Here is a 7,722-nt window from a genome sequence, read left to right as displayed (position 1 = left end):
AAGGCCTGCTTCCCACCCTCCAGCCAGTCCCTGGCTGTTATCTGGATCTGCTGGTTGTAGTGATAGGTGCACCATATGGCTATCAAGTGACTCCTGGCAGACTGGGCTGCTAAGGAGAAGAGGGTAGTATGTTAAATTTCTTTTTCCAGGTATGTCATTACTAATCACAGGTTTGGTTTGGGGGTCTGATAGTATCATAGGCTCACGTACTCAAAAAAATCCTCCAAGTGGCTGTTTCTTCCCCTCACAACATGTCAGCTGGATGTTTTTTCTTTCAGACTAAGCCACAGAATCGTAGAATCACAGAATGGTTTGGGTTGCTAGAGACCTTAAAGATCAGTTCCAAATGCCCTGTCATGGGCAGGGACACCTTCCACTAGACCAGGTTACTCAAAGCCAATTACTTACAATTTCTGATTGATTCAGAAGCATTAAAATAATAATGCGTAGGTTGTATGCTATGAATTTCACTTAGTCTACAGATTTCTATACATCTTATAAAATACAGTGTTTTTATTAAAACTAAAGATGTGGCCAAACCACTCATGTAGCTTTCATATCCATCTTTTACTTTGTCCTGTAAAACCGGTTGTCTAGCTTCACAGGGAAAAATGGAAGCTCAAAGAAAAGGCAAACCAATTATTTTTCAATCTTCATAGTACAAGTGACAGAATAATAGGCTTAGGTTGGAAGGGATCGTTTATTCCAACCTCCTCGCCATGAGCAGGGATGCCTCTCAACCAGACTTGGCTGCTCAAGGCCTCATCCAACCCAGCCTTGAACACACCCAGGGAGGAAGCATCTATAACCTTTCTGAGCAGCCCATTCCAGAGTCTCACCCTACTCATAGTGAAGCACTTCTCCCTAAGATCCAGTCTAAACCTAATCTCACTCAGTTCAAAACCATTCCCTCTTGTCTTGTTGCTAGACATGCTTATAAAAAGTCCCTCTCCAGCCTTTGGGCAGGGTACCTTCAGGTATTGGATAGGCAGCCATAAGGTCCTCCCAGAGTCTTCTCTTGTCCAGGCTGCCTCGGCCTATCCTTATAGCAGAGGTGTTCCAGCCCTTGGATCATCTTTGTGGCCCTCCTCTGGACTTGCTCCAACAGTTCTGTGTCCTTCTTATGATGGGGACATCAGAACTGTATGCAGTAGACAAGGTAGGGTCTCACTAGAACAGATTAAAGGGGAACAATCACATCTCTGCTGGCCACACTCCTCTTGATGCAGCTTAGGGTACAATTTGCCTTCTGGGCTGCATGAGTGCACTGCCGACTCATAGGAAGCTTCTCATCGATCTCTACACCAGTCTCTCCTTCTTTGGACTAGCAAATGTTGCCAGAACTATTTCACAGTCACAGCTTTACATGAAAGTGCTTGTAGATTTTCTGTAGATTGGGCTTCAAAAAGCAACATTGTTTCTGTGCATGGGAGCCACAATGATTAATATATTTATTGCAAATCAAGAGCTGTTTTTCATGGAAAAGATGTGGATACTGGAAGTCTTCCTCTGTGTATTCAGTGCTGGCAGTATTTGTGTCTCACTATAATTCTAGAATCACAGAATCACAGAATACATTTGGTTGGAAAAGACCTCCAGGATCATCTAGTTGAGCCTTTGGCCCAGCACTGAAGGGTCAACACTAAACAATGCCCCTAAGCACCAGGTTCACACACAGCTTAAACAGCTCTAGGGACAGTGACTCCACCACTGCCCTAGGCAGACCATTCCAGTATTTGAGAACCCTTTCAGTGACATAATATTTCCTAATATCCAGCCTAAACCTCCCCTGGCACAGCCTGAAACCATTTCCTCTGGTCCTGTCACTTGCTATCAAGCAGAAGAGACCACTGAAAATGCCATAGATTGCTTCATCAGGTTTGAATAAACAATTTTGCTTCTAATATGAAGTTTGGTGTAACCTTCTCCAGGACATAGAGCAGCAGATCTCACAGCTGATGGTCTTCTGGCCACACTGCCAGGCACAGTGATGTCCCATATGGGTCCACACAGCCAGTTCCTTGCCACCAACTCTGGTTAACAGTGGAAGCTAAAGTAGAGAGAGCTTAGGGAGCACTGTATGCATGCTGATCCCCACCATCTTCACTGCTGGAGGTAGTTTGTGTCACATTTACATCTAACATGCAAGCCTCAAGATAAACACAGATGATGGTGGGACTGTGGTCTGAGCACCTGGCAGTGAGGATGCTGCAGGCAACTGTGGGGGCTGACCCTCCAGCATGACAAGAGCAGGCAGAGCACAGGGTTCAAGGTTTCATTTCTGCCCAAGACTATATTTGAGCTACTTCGACTTTGCCAAGGTGAGAAGCTGACATAATAAGCTACACAATCTATTGAAAGTAACAGGGTAAATCTCCTGGCTTGCTTAGGAAACTCATGCTATGGAGTTAGAAAACCATACCCTCTCTCTCCCTGAGAGGAATGCAGGGCTAACCTCTAACCTTGGTAGTCTGAGTACTAAACAACCTTGCCTTTGTGATACTTCTAGGAATCCTCATGTAGCCAATCCTCATGTTTTTATTCTCTGTTTGGTTTCATCTTTTGTCTCTAGCTCATATATCTGAGCTCACAGTCTTAAGGGAAGCTTGACTTAGAAGAGGGAGGTGAAAACAGCATTGAGACACAGCCATATGTGGAGGCTTCTTGTATAGGATAATCAAGAGGAAGGAAAGCTAGAGGAGGGTAGATTTAGATTAGAAGTCAGGAAGAAGTTCTTCACCATAAGAGTGGTGAGACACTGGAACAGGTTGCCCAGGGAGGTGGAGTAAGCCCCATCCCTGGCTGCTTTTAAGGCCAGGCTAGATGTGGCTCTGGGCAGCCTGATCTACTGGAGGGTTTCCCTGCCCATGGCAAGGGGGTTGGAACTAGATGATCCTTGGGATCCCATCCAACCCTGACAATTCTGTGATTCGGTGAAAGCAAGAAGTCTCTCTCTTGCTTTTCCCTACCCCCTTATAATAGGATTTTCTTCATTTTGTGTAGACTGTGCAGTGCTTTGGCTTTTTCCTTTACCAGTGGATGTAAATATGTTCCTGCTGCCTTTTATGCTAACTTTTGGTAATTAATGCTTCCATTTTGAAAGCCAGTCCCATCTTTCCACCAAGTACTCCTCTAGGAACATAATCAGAAAATGAAGGAGACCCTTCAAAAATATCAGGTGTGCTTTTAAAATTGCAGTGTTTAAACCCTGTCTCAGGTTAGGATCTCTTTGTTTATCACAAGGACTTTTGACCTTAGTGAATTCATCTTATCAAGACTTTTCTCTGATGGTGAGAAGCTTCACATTTTCTTTATCTATTTAAGTGAAAGCTGAGATTCAGCAGCGATCACTTGATTCCAGCTGCTGAAGCTTTAAACAAAGCATTAATAGCTGCAAAGGCTGAAGGAAGAGTGTATGGGCTGTGAGTGCTGGGAACGGAAACCCTGCAGTAACTAGGTCGGCTGATAGCTGTGGTGTTGTCAGCCAGCTACCCATTAACTGCACTCTAGAAAGGATCTTAGTAGCTCAAGCAAGTGTTGACTGCTAGTAGCAGTGATCACTATCTGCAGTTTGTCTCCTTCACTGCCATTGTCAGCCCAGATGATGCATTTTTAACCCTTTTTTGACCCATTTTAAACAATTTTTCTTTTTTTCTGCTAAGTACTTTCCCTCCTTTCTTCTTCTATGCTGTTTTGTTTTTGTAAGGCTGCTTAATATTTACAGAATCCCCTGCTCAGGGATTAAGCCAGTAGCTAGTTTCATTATTTGGACAAGCACCAGGGCAGGGCTGTGGTGAATGTTGTGTCTTTGCAAGTGTAAGGGAACAAACCCAACCTCAGGGAGCTGCTTGCCTGAGCTGCTCCTTTGCCCAAGACTGCAGCAGCCACATGCTATTTAATTCTGGGGCAAATCCAGCTTGTTACTTTATGGTAACATCTTCCAAATGCATTCTCCTTTTTGGCCTTTAGAAACTTGTTCTGGCTGCACTCCTACTGTTCATTAAAGAATTACCTGCTGGCTAAATGAACCACTTAATCTGGTAAGAGCTGAAGGCTTGTCTGTTCATGACGTTTTTCTGTGTTGTCTTCAGCTTACACATATGAATTGAGCCAGCTGTGTACCAGCTTGAGAGAGCTGGCTAGAACTACTGGCTAAATAATGTATGTCATAGGATCATAGGATGTTAGGGCTTGGAAGGGACCTCCAGAGATCATGTAGTCCAACCCCCCTCCCAGAGCAGGACCATAGAATCTAGCACAGGTCACACAGGAAGACATCCAGATGAGTCTTGAAAGTCTCCAAAGAAGGAGACTCCACAACCACTCTGGGCAGCCGGTTCCAGTGCTCTGTGACCCCTCACAGTGAAGAAGTTCCTCTTCATGTTGAGGTGGAACCTCCTGTGCTGTAGTTTATATCCGTTGTCCCTTGTCCTGTCGCAGGGTGCAATGGAGAAGTGCCTGTCCCCTCCCTCTTGACACCCAGCCCTCAGATATTTATAAACATTTATTAAGTCCCCACTTAGTCTTCTCATCTCCAGACTGAACAGCCCCAGGTCTCTCAGCCTCTCCTCATAGGGCAGTGCTCCAGTCTCTTAATCATCCTGGTAGCTCTCCATTGGACTCTTTCCAGCAGATCCCTGTCCCTCTTGAACTGGGGAGGCCAAAACTGGACACAATATTCCAGGTGAGGTTTCACCAGGGCAGAGGAGGAGGAGAACTTCCCTTGATCTGCTGGACACACTGCTCATAATGCACCTCAGGATACCATTGGCCTTCTTGGCCACAGGGGCATATTGCTGTCCCACAGATAACTTATCCACCAGGACTCCCAGGTCCTTCTCCATAGGACTGCTCTCTAGCAGATCACCTCCTAATCTGTACTGGTGCAGTTTATTATTCCTTCCCAGGTGCAGGACTCAGCACTTATCCTTGTTGAACCTCATTAGGTTCTTCTCTGTCCAGCTCTCCAGTCTGTCCAGGTCTCGCTGAATGGCTGCACAGCCTTCAGGTGTATCAGCCAAGCCTCCCAGTTTGGTCTTGTCAGCAAACTTGTTGAGCAGCCACTGTCTGTTTGTCTGTCTGTCCCCTCATCAGTGTCATTGATGAAGATGCTGAACAGAACTGGACCCAGCACTGATCCCTGGGGGACTCCAGTAGTTACAGCTCTCTAGCTGGACTTGGTACCATTGACCACCACTCTTTGGACTCTATTGTGTAAACAGTTCCTAATCCATCTCACTGTCTGTTCTTCTATCCCACACTTCCTGAGCTTGCTCACAAGGATGTTATGGGAGACAGTGTCAAAAGCCTTAGTAAGTTCAAGGTAGACTACATCCACTGGTCTCCCTGCATCTACCCATTCAGTTATGACAGCATAGAAGGCTATCAGATTAGTCAAGCATGATTTCCCCATGGTAAATCCATGCTGACTGCTCCTGATCATCATCTTCTCTTTCAAGTGCCTAGAGATGACCTCCAGAATGAGTTGCTCCATCATTTTTCCAGGGATGGAGGTGAGGCTCACTGGTCTGTAGTTTCCTGTCCACCACTTCAACCACACAGTAAGTTCACAGAGCTGTGTAGCATCACAGGCTGCTGCTGGTACCTGTGTATCTCAGTTCTGTACATGTTTGGTGAGCTGAGTTCAGAGACTGCTTTGCATCCTTCCCTGTCTTCCTTACCTTTGCCCTCCTCTGTTACTCATTTATCACATTCCCTGCTTAAATGTTCATCAGTAGCCAACACCAAACCATTTTCAATTGTCTGTTCCTAAACCCAGAATTTTCATTGCTGTGGCATCTCAGTACTGTCTACCTTGACTATGTCAGGTGAATCTGTCCAGACTGGCCATGGATACTGGCCCATCCTAAAGAGTGAAAGACTCAGGCAGTCCCTGGGAAAGTCATGGACATGGAGCTGTGATTAACAGGAGGGCCAGAAGAAATCATACTTGGGACACCCACCAGCAATGGATTGAGAGCAACGATCTGAGGCATTCTTAAATAAAAGGCAGTAACAGAGAAACCCTTTCCTGACAGTTGTTGTTACTTGATTTGTTTCCCACACAGTCCTTGTGCTTCAGCTAACAGAGCCCTTATGAACCTAGTGAGTCTGAGGGGGACCAGCAAAGAAACATGGGACCATATGACAGTTGTACTCCCTCTTCTGAACCAGCACCACCTTCCATTTCAAAGCCTACTCCTTGAGCCTTCTCATACCCCTCCCTGTGGGCAGCTACAATTGTTCAAAGTCAGCAACCAGCCATGATTTTGTGAGGTTGGCCTGTCTTATCCTGTCACTCTTGAAAACCACCTTCTGTTTTGAGAGGCTCACAGGGTTTCTCAGCTAGTGCTGTATCTATGATCTTCCCAACTTTTGCTCTCAGCCTGGTTTTGTTTGTATTTTAGGTCACTGGCCTGTTTCTAGAATAACTGCTTCTTTCATGTATTGTTTTTTTAGAGGCAGTGGGATAGTCAGGCATTTCGCTAACATACACACACGCTCCAAATGGTGCTTTCTCCTTGTACGAAAGAGAGGTCCTTGCTGACCAAACTGCATGCCAGATTATTTGGTTTTGGTATTCGAAGACGGTTGTTATCCTAATCATATTAATCCATGTGTGTTATTTGCTATAGAGGTCAGTAAGCCTTAACACTGACATGTGGATGGGACAGCTGAGCTTCAGTAAACTTTGATCTCCTGCTCATAGGCTTTTGAGGGAGTGGTGGAGGAAGACTACTATTTAAGTAAGTGTTCATTGTGTTTGAAGAACATTCTGGAGGTGCAGTATGGTCACTCCCAAAGCTGCAGGCAGAACAAGCTGAGACATCACTTAGCTCTTTATTTTAAGACTTTATAGCCCAAGATGAGATGCATTCAAATGAAACTGGAAGGACTGTAACCTAGGGATGGGGCTGAAGATAAAACTCCTAAGAAATGCAGTAAGTGCAGGCTATAGTAGTTGATGAGTGATGTAACCCAGCTTCCCCATTCAGAATAATATTTTCCATCTCCTGGGAAGAAAGATGTTCTTTCCTCAGCACCTCCCATTACCACAGGTTTTTCATGAGAGCACTCAAGTGCTTCCCCTTTTCTTCCCTCAAGATAATCTGGTTTTGATACAAAATAGCAGCAGTTATTTCCATTCCCAGTTGTATGCAAATAAAGAAATGAGATTCTTAGCTTCTACTAGAAGTGGCTCATTTTCTTTTAACCTAGCCCTGAATTGCTCTCGAAAAGATTTTAACAGTGTTACTTACAAAGAGATTTTGTCATCAACATTCAGACATCAGACTCCCTCCTGTTTCAGTTTATGTAAGTAAGTATGGTTAGGTCACTTGTCTAGTGCTGGCTGCTGTGCCACCCACTTGAATTTTTAAAAGCATCTTCTTTGTATTATTAGTTCATGGCTGGTTATGCACAAATAATTATTCCTCTAAGTAAATTATACTTTTGATTTCTGTAAGTGGCCACAAGGAACTAGGCCTATGCTAGAAGAAGTAGAGGTGTGTTGTCCTCAGTGGTATTTTTTGTCTTGTGTTCTTCGTGCAGCTCCATCTTCTGCTGCAGACAAACTCTGGTATCCAGCAGGTCAAGATATGAAGCATAGCCTCAGTAAGAAGCAACAGCACTACAGTTCAAGCACTTGTTCCGTGGCTTGATAAAACATGACTACCAAAGTAGCTCTTGAGATGAAGGATAGCTGTGCTGCTTGGCTAGGGC

Source organism: Dryobates pubescens, chromosome 13 (genome assembly GCF_014839835.1).
Source record: "Dryobates pubescens isolate bDryPub1 chromosome 13, bDryPub1.pri, whole genome shotgun sequence".
NCBI lineage: Eukaryota > Metazoa > Chordata > Aves > Piciformes > Picidae > Dryobates > Dryobates pubescens.
This window is presented reverse-complemented; position numbering follows the sequence as displayed.